We start from the raw sequence: 16,251 nt of genomic DNA on the forward strand, positions 1-16,251 counted from the left end.
CTCAAACTCCCGGCTTCAAGTGATCTGCCTGCCTCAGCCTCCCAAAGTGCTGGGATTATAGGCATGGGCCACCACACCCAGCCTCAACATGAGTTTTAGAGGGGACAAACACTCAAACAGTAGCAACTGGCTTTGAGTCAGCCGAGCTGAGGAACAGGATGTCAGGCTATCACCAGAGAACGTTACCTCAAACTCTCTGTTCTCCGGTTTTAATTAAAGCAATATTTTTCATGGAGAATTACCCAGGAAACACACATTCCATGGACTCCTGAAGGTCATGCCCTCTAGAGCACCACAGGTCAACTGCATGGTTTGGCCTTGATAAAACGGTACCCACTGAACTCACACCAGGATGCTCTGCTGAGCCCACTCTGAGGGCTGTTAAGACAGACTCATGGGACTGTGGTGTTTGGTGTTATGCTGTTGGGTTGTGTGGTTTTGTAAAAGTATAAACTTTTTTATAATCATTTAAAAATGATTATAAAAAATCATTTTAAAGGTATAAATTTACACAAAAAGACACAAAACAAAAATGTGCAGACCATGTAGTAAACAGCCATGTAACCACCAGCTAGGTAAAAAATATGACATGAAGTCTAATTTGGTGAGGTGGGAGGCTAACTCCCTGGGGCCCCTCCACCTCACCAAAAGTAACTTCATTTAAATAGAATTATCTAACATGGACCCTGCTGTGGTCCAATCTCACCAAAAGTAATCCCATTCCATTTATTTTTTTTTTTTTTTTTTTTTTTGAGACGGGAGTCTCGCTCTGTTGCCCAGGCTGCGCAGTACGGATCTCAGCTCACTGCAAGCCCGGGCCCCGGTTCACGCCATTCTCCGCCTAAGTAACTTCATTTAAATGGAATTATATAACATGGACTCTGCTTTCACTCGAATTATGCTTCTGAGACCTATTCCTGGTATCGTGTATAGTCATAATTCATTAATTTTCATAGCTTACAGTATTCCATTGTAAGAATGAACTGTGAATGAAATTTTGGTCCTTTTTTTGCTTGGGGCTATTATAAATAATGCTGTTAGCAATGTTCTATATATGTATCCTGATATGCACATCTACACATACACCTTTCCATTGGGTGTATTCCCATAAGTGTGATTGCCAGGTCATCAGGGATGGGTCATCAGAAATGCATACCTTCAATTATTTAGAAAGTAATAGAAATAATACCAAATTGTTTCCCAAAATGGTTGTTCCAATTTACATTTCCAGCAGCAGACTGTAAGAGTTCCAGTAGCTCCACATTCTCATCAACACTTGTTACTATCAGTCTTCTTAATATTAGCCATTCTGGTGGGTAAAGGTAGTGTGTTAGTTATCTAGTGTTGCATAACAAATTATGCTCAAAGTATAGTAGCCTAAAACAATATACACTTATTATTTCAAGGTTTGTGTGGGTCAGAAAGCCAGGAGTGGCTTGTCTGGGTGGTTCTGGTCTCTCACAAGGTTTCAGTCAAGATGTTAGCCAGGGCTGCTGTCATCTGAAGGCTCAACTGGGGCTATAGGATTCACTTCTAAGATGGCTCACTCACAGGACTTGATGGGAAGACACCTCAGTTCCTTGTTGTCTGCAGGTCTGCTCGACTGTCCTCTTGACAGTCATGCCTCATGGCATCAGCAAGTGCTCTGAGAGAGGGGTGTGGGGAAGAGAGAGAAAGAGAAAGAGAAGCCACATTGTCTCATGACCTAGTGTTGCAAGTGATACACCATTACTTTTGCCATATCCTATTTATTAAGGTGAATCACTCAAGTCCAGTCACACTCAAGGAGAGGGGAATTAGGTTCCACCTCTTGAAACGAAGAGTACTAAAGAATTTGTGGACATATTTTAACATTACCACAGGAATCTCACTATGGTTTTAATTTGTATTTCTCTGACTAAATGAGGTTGAATACATTTTCGTGTGTTTACTGGCCATTAACTTTTTCACACAGTACCTATTCAAGTGTCTTCCACAACTTTCTGTTTTGTTTTATTTTATTTTTTAGTTTTTCTCATTGATTTGTAAGAGTTCTTTCTATTTTCTAGATATGAGTCTCTTGTCAGTTATATGTGCTGCAAATACATTCTCCCACACCTAGATTGCTTCTGTACCTTCTTAATGGTCTCTTTGATAAACAAACTTTCTTAATTTTAGTGTAGCCTAAATTATTAGTCTTTTTCTTTATGGACTGTGCTTTTTATATCTTGCTTAAGAAGCAAAGTCCTAAAGCTATTTTCCTATTTGGGCGGCTTTCTGATGTGTGACTTTGCCTAGCCTGAACTATATTTCTCTGGAATGCCCTTTCTAGGGTGCTTTCAGTTAGGCTAGGATGGGCAATAAGGGGTATTCTCTCCTGAGAGCAGGAGGACACAGGGAAGCAGTGGCTTTTCAAGCATGCACATGCTTTCTCCACTTACTCACTCAAGCTCTGGCCTTCATGCTGCTGCAAAGAGATTTTGCAATGTGATTAAAGTCCCAAGTCAGTTGACATTAAGATAATCAAAAGGGAGATTATTGCTCAGTCAGTTGCAGATTGAACTCCTTTTTCCACTCATCCTCCACTTCTCACTACTGCACTTGATTAATCTAAAAAAAAGTGGGTAGAGATTATCCTAGATGGGCCTGACTCAGTTAATTGAAAGGCCTTGTTAAAAGGGTTTAGGCATTCCCCGAGCCACACTCCAAACAGCCCCTGACAGCCTGCCCATCAGACTTCAGATGTCCTTAGCCTGCCCCCACAATTGTATGAGCCAATTCCATGTAAACACACACACAGATGATCACTGCCGGCCCTGCTTCTCTGGTTGAGCCCTTACTAATACTCCTATATTATCTTCTAAAGCTACATTGTTTTGCCTTTCTCATTTAAATCCAAATCCACCTGGAGTTGATTTTTTTGTGGATGGTGTGAGGTAGGGGTCAAGGATTTTGTTTTGTTTTCTTCCATTTAGATGCTCAATAATCCCAGCACCTTTTATTAAAAAGCCTTTCCTTTCCTACTGCTTGGCCAGTTTTGTCATAAATCAAGAGTGTGGATATTCACAGGTCTGAGTGTTTTGAGCTGATCTGCTTTGGCCACCAAGAAATTAGTTTTCAAATTTGCTTCCCACTTTCACCAATTGTGTTGGAATTTATGACATGATTTCTGAACACCAGTTTACCACTGGCCTTGCCCAATGGCCCAGCCCATGTTCTCCCTCCACTATGGCACACAGAGTGGCTGTTCATGAAATATTGGTGTCCTCCCTTTCCTCTGCTTTGGAAAACAGAGAAAGCCCTAGAATTGAGCTACAGGAGGGCTGCTGGGGAAGATAGGAGGTAGTGAAGTGGTCCCCAGAAGCCCTGGTGACTTTGGTTTCATTTTGTTTTGTTTTTGTTTTTGTTTTTGAGATGGAGTTTTGTTCCTATTGCTTAGGCTGGAGTGCAACAGTGCTATCTTGGCTCACTGCAACCTCCACCTCTCAGGTTCAAGTGATTCTCCTGCCTCAGCCATCCGAGTAGCTGGGATTACAGGTGCCCACCACCAAACTCGGCTAATTTTTGTATTTTAATTAGAGACGGGGTTGCATCATGTTGACCAGGCAGGTCTTGAACTCCTGACCTCAGGTGATCCACCCACTTTGGCCTTCCAAAGTGCTGGGAATACAGGTGTGAGCCACCATGCCCAGCCCGTGGCGACTTCGTTGGAGAGGGATGGGTAGAGGGATCGATCATCAGAACATGGTGGGTTGGGAAGCCTATCACTATCTGGACTGTGCAGGCCACGTGATGTTCACCTGAACTCTGCATACCACATAGACACCGGTATGGAGGAGGAGAGCAGAGACAGTCCCAATCCCATAGGGGCAGAGGGGTCAAGAGGGAGAGCTTTACGCAGCAACATGAATAGAACTGGAGGTTGTCATGTTAAGTGAAATAAGCCAGGCACAGAAAGACAAACTTCACATGTTCTCACTCATCTGTGGGAGCTAAAAATTAAAACAATGAACTCTTGGAGCTAGAGAGTAGAAGGATGGTTACCAGATGCTGGGGAGGGTCGCGGAGGCGGAGTGAGAATGGTTAAAGGGTATAAAAATATGATTAGAAAGAGTGAATAATATCGAGTATTTGATGGCACAATAGAGTGACTACAGTCAACAATAATTTACTGTACATTTCAAAATAACTAAAAGAGTATAATTGGATTCTTTGCAACACAAAAAAAAATAAATACTTGAGGTGATGGATATCCCATTTACCCTGATATAATTATTATGCATTGCACGCCTGTATCAAAATATCTCATGTAACCCATAAATATTTACTCTGTACCCGCAAAAACTTTAAAAATAAAAGGGAAACAATGTAATGTGTTAAAACTATAAACATCCTATAATAACTCTCCCTCAGCATAACTGCAACAGTCACTCCTACAAGAGTGGGTAAGAAACGTGCCCCTGATCTAAGCTGCTGTTAGTTACCATTTTGCCTGTGTCCAGCTGGACCTCACCCACACAAACTTGGGGTCTTTGGCCCAGTGTCATCTGAGCTGCTGCACAGCAGCAAGCCCAGTTCTTTCCATGAAACATTACAACCAACAGCAGCCCCCAAGACCTGGGCACAGAGCTGGGCACGCAGTGGGTGCTGCCCAAAGGAGTTTTAAACAACTGGATGCATTACAGGTTAGATAAATTATGACTCCTCCACACCATGAACTATGCCTCTCAAATTCCTAAGGAACCTCCTTGTATCCTGGCCTAGAGTGGATCCCACTGTCACAACATCAAGTGAAAAAAGTAACGTGAAACAAGCATGTGCTGTGTGTCATCTTTTCTACAAAATTGGAGGGAAAGAGAAATCTATGCACATATTTGCTTGAATGTGCAGGAAATCTCTCTAAAGGACACGCAAAAACTGTGTGATATTGGCCGTAGCAGGGAGGAAGACCAGGTGGAGGTGCGGGGCAGGAGAAACCCTTCCCTGGGGCCTTCTGGCAGCTTTTAGCTTTGGAGTCATGTGAACATCCTGCCTGTTCACAAAACCAAAACTATTATTTTAAGAAAAAAAGAAAAGAAAGAACAAGATGCAGACGGCCTGAAGGAGCACATCTCCCCTGCTGGGCCAGGATCGGGAGAACCCGGGAGCATGAAGACTGGGCTGTGCCCATCCTGGGCAGGAGGCCAGCCCGCCTCCCAGTCCCTGCCTTCCTAAGGCTGCCCTGGCAGGAGCCCTCGTAGAAGGCCTGCAGGAGCCAGGCCCACTGCACTGTGCAGCTTCCCTGCAATTTCTTCTCCCCCTTGGTGACTGGCAGAGGAGGCTCTTTTTCTTGGCAAGCCACCATCTGTGAAAAATGTGGTGGCCGTGAGGCTGCATCTGCAGACAATGGTTTGGACACGGGTCGAATTGGGAAAAATCTCTTTACCCCCACACTGCAAATCCTCTCTCCCTGCGGCAGCCAAGCCAGGCAACGAGGAGCGGAGAAAGGAAGACTGCAGCGAAGAGCACGTCCAGCTTCCTGGAAAGGAAGACTGCAGCGAAGAGCACGTCCAGCTTCCTGGCAAATACCTGTGGCTGGGGTTGTGGCTGGGATTGCAGATGTGTGCTCAGAAAACACAGCCCTGTGATGCAGGATCAGACAGACGCAGGGGAACTGTGGATGTGCACCTGAGTGGATGCGTACAGGGGGTTCGGGGTGAGCGGTTGTGTGTGTGCGCATGTGTGTGTGCATTTGGGTACATGTGCATATGTGGAACAGGCATGTGGGAGATGCCTGGCTGTGCAGCAGGCCTGCCTCTGGGGCTCTGTGCCTCAAGGGGTGCTGGGAGCAGGCATGTGATTCTTCTGTGGATTCCAACCCCTGCTTGGCCAACCCTGCTTTGTCATTTGTTAGCTGGGTCTCTAGAAAATTCTGTTAGTCCTTTAACTTTAGTCACTTTATGTGTGACACAAGGTTATGGCGAGGAGTCACTGAAAATACCAAGCAGAGAGGCAGCAGCTCCGTGGCAGGGCGATGCCAGGGAGTGCGCGGGACCGGCTGGAGTCTGTGCCTTCTTTTCTGGCTTCGACTCTGGCCTCGCTGATGGTCCTAAAAGTGCACGACTTTCCCCCATGGGCTGACATAGGCAGGGCTTGTGGCCCAGTGCCCCACACAGCGCCTGGCTTGGGGCAGGCACAGAGACCCAGGGTGAGAGGTGACAGCCCAGTTGAGGCGCCGTGGTGGCCGCCTGTGTGTGTCCAGTCCACAGGAGCCTCACCCTCCAGGAGGCCCCACTGAGCCGCAGCAACCACCAGCCCTGCCCTCCTCACCCACCACGTCTGCCCTCACCCACCAGGCCCGCTCCTGCCTGGAGGACGAACCACACGGCTGTCCTCCCCACGTCACCCAGTTTCCAGAGGGGAAAAACAGGAGAGGACAGTACAGGAGTCCTACCTCTCAGGCTTGGGATAAACCAAACCCCTCTCCACCGCCTGGAAGGCCTGTTCCCGGATCCGAGCCCTGGCACCCGCCCCCCGCCCCCCGCTGCTTCCCTCTGCTCAGGGGCTCCACATGGGCAGCCCGCATTTATCTGTGCCCCAGGACCTTTGCTCCAGCCGCTCCCTGGCCTGGTGTGGGGCGGGGGCCGCGGCGGGGGTCTTCCAAGGCTGCTCTGTGCTGCTGGTCCTCGTCATTCTCGGCTTGCCTGACAGACAGCTCAGTTCCTCAGAGACCTCCCTGACCCGCCCCCGGGGCAAGCCTGCCTCTGCCCTCCGTCGGCCCTCTCTGCCCATGGGGCGATGCGCTCCCGGGGAAGGGAGGGACAGGGCTGGGCCGTGAGGACCTCGCACTCCTGGCTGCTGGGGGACGGGCGCGCAGGGGAGAAGGCCTTCATCTAGACGAGACCCTCACGGGGCTCAGCGCACAGACCCCAACCGCTCCGCAGCCTCGCAGGGGAGACCGCCTCGGCGCAGCCCTATAGAGTCCACCCGTTCTTTCCTTCTCTCATTAGAACAAATGGATGGGTGGGTGCCAAGCGGGCGGCCCGGTCCTCCTGGCACCTCAGGGGCCAGCTTCTCACGGAGGAGCCCCCCACCCGAGCGCCACGAGCAGGCTGATTCCCACCTGGCCCGGGGTCTGCAGGACTCGGAGAAGCAGGGACACGGCAGGAGCGGGGCACGCCCTGCACAGGGCGGGTCCTCACCTTTCCAGCCCTTTCCTGTCTCCACCACGACCTTCTTCCAGCCCCCCTGCCCCTGCCCCTGGGGCCTCCCAGGCTGTTCCTGGGCCTGGGCGCTTCCTCCCCATGGGCCACCCCAACAACCGGTTAAGCCTCCTCCTCAGGAGCCCCGCTTCCCCGGGAAAAGGACAGACGCCCAAGCCCCATCTCACCCCTCCTGTCCACCTCACAGCCCCAACCCCAATTTTAAAACCTTCACGGCCACGTGGCACCAACACGTGGTTTGGGCAACGTGGGCACCTGTCTCGAAGGCCCCCAAGCCTTCACTGTCCCCGCCAGAGGGGGCCGCCAAGCCAGTGTGCAGACCCCCCCCCCCGCCCCCAGCACTCCCAGCCCTGTCTCCCATTCCCCTGTGGAGGAAGGCAAGGGGTCTGGGGCAGGGTCCGTCCTATGTGCGCGCCCCGGGAGACGATGATCTCCGCGCGGGTCCCTGGGTAAAAAGAGGCCACCTCGCGGCCTGCAGGACCCACAAAGTGGCCTCAGGGCCAGGGCTGGGGACCCTCGCCACCCCACAGGTTCCCTTCCAGAAAGAGAAAAGTAAGACAGAGCCACCGGCCACAGCACCCACCCCTTCCCAATGGCCCTCCGCCTTTCCTTTCCCTCCTGCGCTCGGGTGGCAGCGCGTCCTGGGCAGGTGGCGCCTTCCTGTGCACCCTCCACGGGGACCCGCTGCTCAGCCACGGAATCTGGAAGTCAGAGCTGCTACTGGATGATGATCCTGAAAGCCAGCCCCGCCCACCACAGCGTGAACAATGAGGGCAGGTCAGGTTGAAGAGCCCCTCACCTTCACCGCATGGGGGATGGCCCCCAGCCTGGATTTTGTACTTGAGGTGAAAATACCAGCCAAATGTGACTCCCTGTTTTAAAAACAGTAGTCCATTGATTAAGATACACCTTCTAAAAGTTCAGCATGTTTACATTTATCATGAGCACTTTTTTTTAATTTGCATTTTCTTCTCTTTTTTTTTTTTTTGAGATGGGAGTCTCACTCTGTTGCCAGGCTGGAGTGCTTGGAGTGCAGCCGCACAGTCTCGGCTCACTGCAACCTCCCGCTCCCAGGTTCAAGTGATTCTCCTGTCTCAGCCTCCCAAGTAGCTGGGACTACAGGCGCATGCCACCACACCCAGCTAATTTTTATATTTTTAGCAGAAACAGAGTTTCACCATGTTGGCCAGGATGGTCTCGATATCTTGACCTCACAATCCGCCCACCTCGGCTTTCCAAAGTGCTAGGATTACTGGCGTGAGCCACCATGCCCAGCCTTTAATTTGCATTTTCTAAAGTACTTTTAGCTTTTAAAAATGTTCACACCTACATCACTTCATACAACTGGCCTAAGAGAAGTGTAGCCACCATTAAGAACTTCATTATAAGGCTGGGCATGGTGGCTCACAACTATAATCCCAGGTCTTTGGGAGCCCAAAGTGGCCAGATCTCTTGAGGTCAGGAATTCGAGACCATCCTGGCCAACATGGTGAAACCCTGCCTCTACTAAAAACACAAAACCTAGCCAGGAGGGATGGCGCATGCTTGTAATCTCAGCTACTGGGGAGGCTGAGACAGGAGAATCGCTTGAACCCAGGAGGCGGAGGCTGCAGTGAGGCAAGATTGCACCAGTGCACTCCAGCCTGGACAACAGAAGGACATTCGGTCTCAAAAAAAAGAAAACAAAACAAAACAAACAAACAAAAAATCTCCATTATATAAATGAGAAAACTGAGGGTTACATTGTCAAATAACTTGAGTTAGTGGGTAAAGAAAAGAAACATACTGGTGAGTGACCACTCGTGTCAAGCACTTGTAATCTACTCTAATTTTATCCTCATAAGAACCCTTAGAAGAGGAGGTGGGCACCACGGCCCATTTTACAGATAAGGAAAGTGAGGCTCTGAGTGTTCAGTGTTTGCCCAGGTCACACAGCTAGAGAATGCAGCTGAACCATGGTTTGGCTCATCACATCGCTAAGCCCTTTCATCCCCCTCTGAGCTGTGAAACATCACTGCTCCTTTACTTGGGGAAGTGTTGCCTCTGTGATAAGACCAGTAAGAACCTTTTTCTTGGAATGAATAAAATACAGTGAAAGGAATGAAGGAACAAGATGTTAGGGGCTGTCTCATGATGACTCCTACACTAGAACAGCAGCCATCCTAAGGCCTTGGAACCCAGGCACTGGTGCCACACTCCACCCTCTTTTCTGGCTGGATCTCTGGAGAGTCCACTAACCATTCTAAACTAAAATAGGATAAGATTTTATGAGGGTCAATTTAGATATCTATGGTAGTCATCTGTGCTGTTTTCCAAATAGTCTGGGTCTCCTTTGCCAACATGTGGTAAGAGGCCGTGCCCTGGGCCTCTTGGAGTAGGTATGGTCATGTGACTCACCTTTGCCAGTTAGTGGAAGTGACTTATGCTACTTTCTGGAGAAAATCATAAGAGCCAGTTCATAATAGTTTCATAGTCTCTTTTGCCTTGCCTTCACAAAAGTTGAGACAAAGAGATAGAGCCTGGGTTTTCCCTTAGTCAGGAAGATCAGCCCCCAGCTGATCTACAATGAGCATTGATATAAGGGAGAAATACGTTGCTTCTAGTTGCAGACACTTGAAGATGCTTGTTACAGCAGCAAATTCTAGCCTATCCTGACTGATACAGTAACATATTTGAGAACAGTGTGCTTTCTATATACATATGCTACAATATGTATTTGCCTCACTCTTCTCATCTATAAAATAGGGTAATATGTCATGAGGATTAACTGAATAAATACATATAAATGATTACATATGTGCCCGACACATAGTATACTTTGTATGTGTTAACTATGATCATTAATGCTGTTCTTCTTCTACGTAACTATTATTATGAATGTTGTCCTTGCTGTTGTTTCTTTTTTAAAATGTTTCCTGCAGAAGCCCCAATGCCTAGGCCAGTGGTAAGGGAAGGTGTTGGGACTTCCCCAGTAGAAGTAACTGTGTGGAGGGCAAAGGTGAGGCCAGGTCTTCTGAGGAGCAGTCAGCTCTGGAGGTGACTTGGTTGCAGCAGTCTCTCTTTCATGGCAATTGCCCTATCTGCCTTCTTTAAAACAAATGATATTATAAAAGTCATGCATATTGTCCATGAAAAATCAGAAAACATATAAAAGTATAAAGAAAATAACAAAAATGATCTGTAATCCCACTCCTAAGATAACCTCTTTTAATATTTTTGTATGTATTCTTCTCATTTATTTTTCTTGCACCATTTTATTTTTCCAAGTAGAACTTGTACTGCACATAGCTGTCAGGCAACCTACGTTTGCCTTTCTTATTATTTTTTTCTTTTAACTAAAAATATGTCAAGAACATTTTCGTACTTTATTAAATGTTTTCCTACAAAATGATTTTAATGCAGCTTAGTAAGGCACATATGAATGTGCAGCAATTAAATTACTAATTCCTAGTTCAAAATCCAACCACAAAAGTACTGAGCATTTACTACATGCCACACACTGAGCTAGTGCTGGTGATAAGTTGATGACAAAATCAGGGCTAGCCCAGCACTCGGGAGCTAACCCTCCACTGTCTCCCAGGGGATACTCAGATTGTCGTCCTCGGGGAAGGGGTGCAGGGCTGTTATCAACAGTGATGTAGTGATGCAAAGAACATCCTTAAATCGACCTCTTTGTGCCGAATCTGCCTGACTTGTGATTCTGATAGGTGCTAGACAAAATATAATAAATGCCTTCTTAAATGCAAAACTGAGTTCAAAAAGAAATTAGGGTATCAGGGGCCAAAAACAGAAAGAAACATGAAAACCAGTAGACTAAATAGGTGTGACCATTTCAGATACCTGGTGGAGGTGGAAAGAAGATGGGAATCCATTTATGTACCCTGGGGCTTGGGTTTATAGCCGTACAAATATAGGAGAAGAAGTCTCATAGGCCAGATCAGGATGGGGAGCTGTGTCTGAGATCCTTGCAGAAGGTGACACCCACAAGAAGCTCCATATTTGGTAAAAGAGCAGATTGCACCCTAACAAAGAGAGAGAAGAAAGAAGCTTGTCCGTTTTAGCTCGAGCACTGAAAAAAAAGAAAAATGATTCCTGAGAAACTGTAAACTCTGCAAACAATGTCCACATCATTTAGAGTTCAGGGTTTGGGGTCCAATGTATTGTACCTCATGGCCCAGGTACTGCAAAACAAATAAATTAACATGAGAAACATTCCTGGGTTGGTAACACCCCCTGGATGCCTGGCAGAAGTAATAGTCATCCTCTTAATCCAGGCCACAAGGAAGTCCTACAGATAAAGCCCCAGTGCAGATGAGCTCACTGGTCAAAATTAGAAAGCTGTTGAGGAAGTGAGCCATAAGGAGAGGAGTCAAAAGAAACAACAAATAGAGAATTAAGCCTTCAAATACTTCACATAATGAGATTATCTGATAAGTACTACGAAGTGTCTAAAACTATGAACTACATAAGTAAAGATATGCAAATTATAGAAGAACAGAGTGCTGTGAAAAAAGAGAGGAGCAGGAGCTCAGCAAACATCCATGGGTATGTGTGATGATATCAGGCATTGCTCACATCCCAAGAGGATGCCCCTATCAGTATCGTGTTTGACTGCAAGTAACAGAAAACCTACTGACCAACAGTGTCTAAAACAAGCAGAGATTATTTTTCTCCAAAACCTACCAGTTTAGAGGTGGGCTTCTGTTGGCATTGGCTCAACCATTCATCTGTGGCATCTAGGGACCAGGTTGTCATCACTGCACTTGGCCTCCTTTAGCAAATCATTTTTAAGTATTGTCCTTGCTACCTCAAGATTTCAGGATGATTGCTGCCTCCTCAGATATCATGTAACTGCAAAAGTGGGAAGGGAAGAGGTGAAGGATGAAGAACCAGCTACGTATGCCCCTGCTTATAACAAACTACCACCACCACCATCATCACCACCACCAGCATCATCCCCACCACCACCACTAACACCACCATCACCAGCACTATCATCATTATTTCCACCACCAACTCACCACTACCACCACTGCTACTACCACACTATCACCACCACCAGCACCAGCACCATCATTTCCACCAGCACCACCATCACCATCACCACCACCACCATCATCACCACCACCACCACCATCACCATCACCACCACCAACACCACCATCACCACCACCATCACCATCACCACCACTACTAATTATACCATCATCACCAATTACCATCACCATCACTCACACTCATCACCACTTCACTCCATCACCATCACCACCATCCATCACCATCACCACCACCATCACCACCACCCATCACCACCCATCACCACCACCTCATCACCATCACCACCACCCCATCACTCACCACCATCACCACCATCACCACCACCATTCACCATCACCACCATTCACCACCACCTCACCATCACTCATACCACCATCATCACCACCACCACCTCACCATCACCACCACCACCAACACCATCACCACCACACCATCACCATCACCACCGCTACGACCATCACCATCATCACCACCACCATCACCATCACCACCACTACCACCATCACCATCATCACCACCACCATCACCACTGCTACCAACACCACCACTATCACCATCATCACGATGACGATGATTTTCGCGACGACATGATGACATTTATTTACGCATTTTATTTACGACATGATGACATTATTTTGACATTGTATTATTTATTATTAGTACGCATTACGATTACATTTACGATATTACGACATTACGACGGTTTTACGACATTTACGACATGACATTTTATTTATTTATTATTACTTTATTTTCATTTTACTTATTTACGACATGACATGACATTACGATATGCATTTACGATGACACGCATTTATTTATTATTACGACATGCATTATTTATTACGACATTATGACACGCATTTATTACGATATTTATTTATGGACGATGACATTACGACATTACGACACGACGATGATTACACTGCTAATTTTATCACTCTATCATCTACTCACTACTCACTACTTTCACTCATTTGTACTACCTCACTATCACTACTACTCACTTACTGTTTTTACTAAATACTACCTATCACTAGTACTATTATTATTTCCCAATTTTCACTACTCATTTTACTTTATTTTTTACTACTACTACATTACTTACTTTCATTTTACTTCATTTACTACTCACTAGTACTAGCACTTACTTCATTACTATATCTACTCACTCGACACCATTTTTATTTACGAGCATTATAACGATTACTACTTACTAATTTACTTGCTTACTACTACTTACTTACTTTATTTACATTTCACATTACATCTTACTACTAGTAATGACATTTATTTATTTACTTATAACGATTAGTAATATTTATTATTCTGACATTTATTACGAGGATCATCATCTCCACTACCATGACCACACCACTACCATCATGATGATCACCACCACCAACACCACCATTACTACCACCACAACCATCATCACCACCACATCACCACCATCACCATCATCATCATCCCCACCACCACCACACCAGGACCACCTCACCACCACCAATTTTCACCATCACCACCACCATCACTACCACCATCACCACTATCACCACCACCATCAGGACCACCACCACCATCATCACCATCACCACCACCATCACCATCACCACCACCATCAACACTACACCACCACCACCATCACCATCGCCTAACACTACTCATCACTATCAAATACCACCACCAATTACCTACCACCATCACCACCACCATCACCATCACCACCGCCACCACCATCACCACTACCATCAAGACCACCACCACCACCATCACCATCACCACCACTCATCACTATCACCACCACCACTATCACCACACCATCAGGACCACCACCACCATCATCACTACCACCTCCACCACCATCAACATCACTATCATCATCTCCCACCACCACCATCACCACTATCACCACCAACCACCATCATTATCACCATGCTTCACTCCCTCTGACTTTTATAGGTACCCCTCTTCTTCTCCCAAGGACACTTTTTTCTAGAAGATTCCAGTGTGGCAATAAGGGTTTGACAGGAGGTTTTGACTAAAGGTGAATTAAGGGGCTTGCTAAAAGATAAAAAGTGTTATTAAAAGTAAAACAGCAGTCTGGGCATGGTGGTTCACGCCTGTAATCCCAGCACTTTGGGAGGTCAAGACGGGTGGATTGCCTGAACTCAGGGGTTCTAGACCAGCCTGGGCAACACAGTGAAACCCCATCTCTACCAAAAATACAAAAAATTAGCTGGGTGTGGCAACGTGCGCCTATAATTCCAACTACTTGGGAGGCTGAGGCAGGAGAATCACTTGAATCCGGGAGGCGAAGGTTGCAGTGAGCTGAGATGGCGCCACTGCCCTCCATCCCGGGCAACAGAGCAAGACCACATCTAAAAAAACACAAAAAACAAAACAACAACAAAAATAAAACAGCAGAAAGTCATGTTTAACCAGCTCAAGAAAGCACACTCATCAATCGTGTTCAAAATCGCTAGTAAAGCACCAACAACCATATGTGATATTTATTCAATTAGTATATAAAAGAGATCTTAAGATAAAATTTCTGGTCAGAAGTCCACTGTCAGCTATTAGCTGAAGCTGTCCTTATTTGAAAGTAATAAGATTTTTTTTTTTTTTTGACACATTTCTGGTGTTTTAAGATGCCTGAGCCAGCCAAGTCTGCTCCCGCCCCGAGGAAGGGCTCCAAGAAGGCGGTGACCAAGACGCAGAAGAAAGATGGCAAGAAGCACAAGTGCAGCCGCAAGGAGAGTTACTCTGTGTAAGCATACAAGGTGCTGAAGCAGGTCCACCCCGACACCGGCATCTCTTCCAAGGCCATGGGCATCATGAATTCTTTCGTTAACGACATAAAGATGTCGACATAAAGCGTATTGTGGGTGAGGCTTTCGCCTGGCACATTACAACACAAGGTGGACCATCACCTCCAGGCAGATCCAGACGGCCCTGTGCCTGCTGCTGCCCAGAGACGTGGCCAAGCACACCATGTCGGAGGGCACCAAGTACACCAGCTCCAAGTAAACTTTCCAAGGGGAGACAACAGCTTTTAGGCATATCTTTTCCAGGAGTCGTCAGTGCTGGACACTGTTTCATCTTGCAAATAAACCAATGAAAATGAGTGATGCTAGAAGAAGATAAATGGAGGTATTTTGAACAATCAAAGAAGGACCAATGAACACCTGGCTAAGAAAAATTAGCCCGTTTTTTTCTACGTATGAAACTATTACAATGTTCTTCATAGAAATGTATGAAACGAGAAATATAAAGACAAAATTAAAGTAACTCCTAGTATCTCCTATTCTTTTTAGATGTATATCATACATTCATATTCATATATACCTATATCTCACATCATGTATCATATATAAAATAAATTTAGGTGTCATATGATATATATATATTTAGATAAATATACCTAGAAACATTTTTTATGGATGTATAATTTATGGATATATTGATAATTATGTAGTTATTCGTTATTGACTATTTCAATTGATTCCCATTTTCATTTTATGCATTATAGATCATGCAGTTCACACATCTTTGCACATAAATCTTTGTTCAAATATTATTTCCTAAGGATAGACTTCATGAAGTGGAAATACTAAATCAAAAGTGAAAAACATTTTCTAAGATTCTTAAATACACATTGCTAAATTGCTGTTCAGGATCATGCCAATTTATAATCCCAACATAATATGGAAATTCCTGTCTTATAGCACTCACATTTGCAATATATTTTTAAAAGCATTGTTAACCTAATAGGCCCCCAAAAAGAAAGAAAATTGAAATTACATTTCCTGATTTTAATGACTGTATTAGTGAGGGTCATTTTTCCCATGTTTCTTGTTAGCCGTGACCCTATAAGAAATAAACTGTGCTGCAAAATGATAAACATGATATCAATCATTCCGTGGGAAGGCACTATATAAAGAATAACACCTTAGGTTAAGACCAAATAAATGATATTTATCAGGTGCCTCTTCTGCAGAGGACTCTGAAG

At 45.8% G+C, this 16,251-nt stretch overlaps 1 pseudogene; it reads left to right on the top strand.

The window, feature by feature from the left end:
- Positions 1 to 14,890: 14,890 nt before the first annotated feature.
- On the top strand, positions 14,891 to 15,269 carry LOC101012548 (annotated as a pseudogene).
- The last annotated feature ends 982 nt before the right edge of the window (positions 15,270 to 16,251 follow it).

This window comes from Papio anubis, chromosome 10, assembly GCF_008728515.1.
Source record: "Papio anubis isolate 15944 chromosome 10, Panubis1.0, whole genome shotgun sequence".
In the NCBI taxonomy this organism is placed as follows: Eukaryota; Metazoa; Chordata; class Mammalia; order Primates; family Cercopithecidae; genus Papio; species Papio anubis.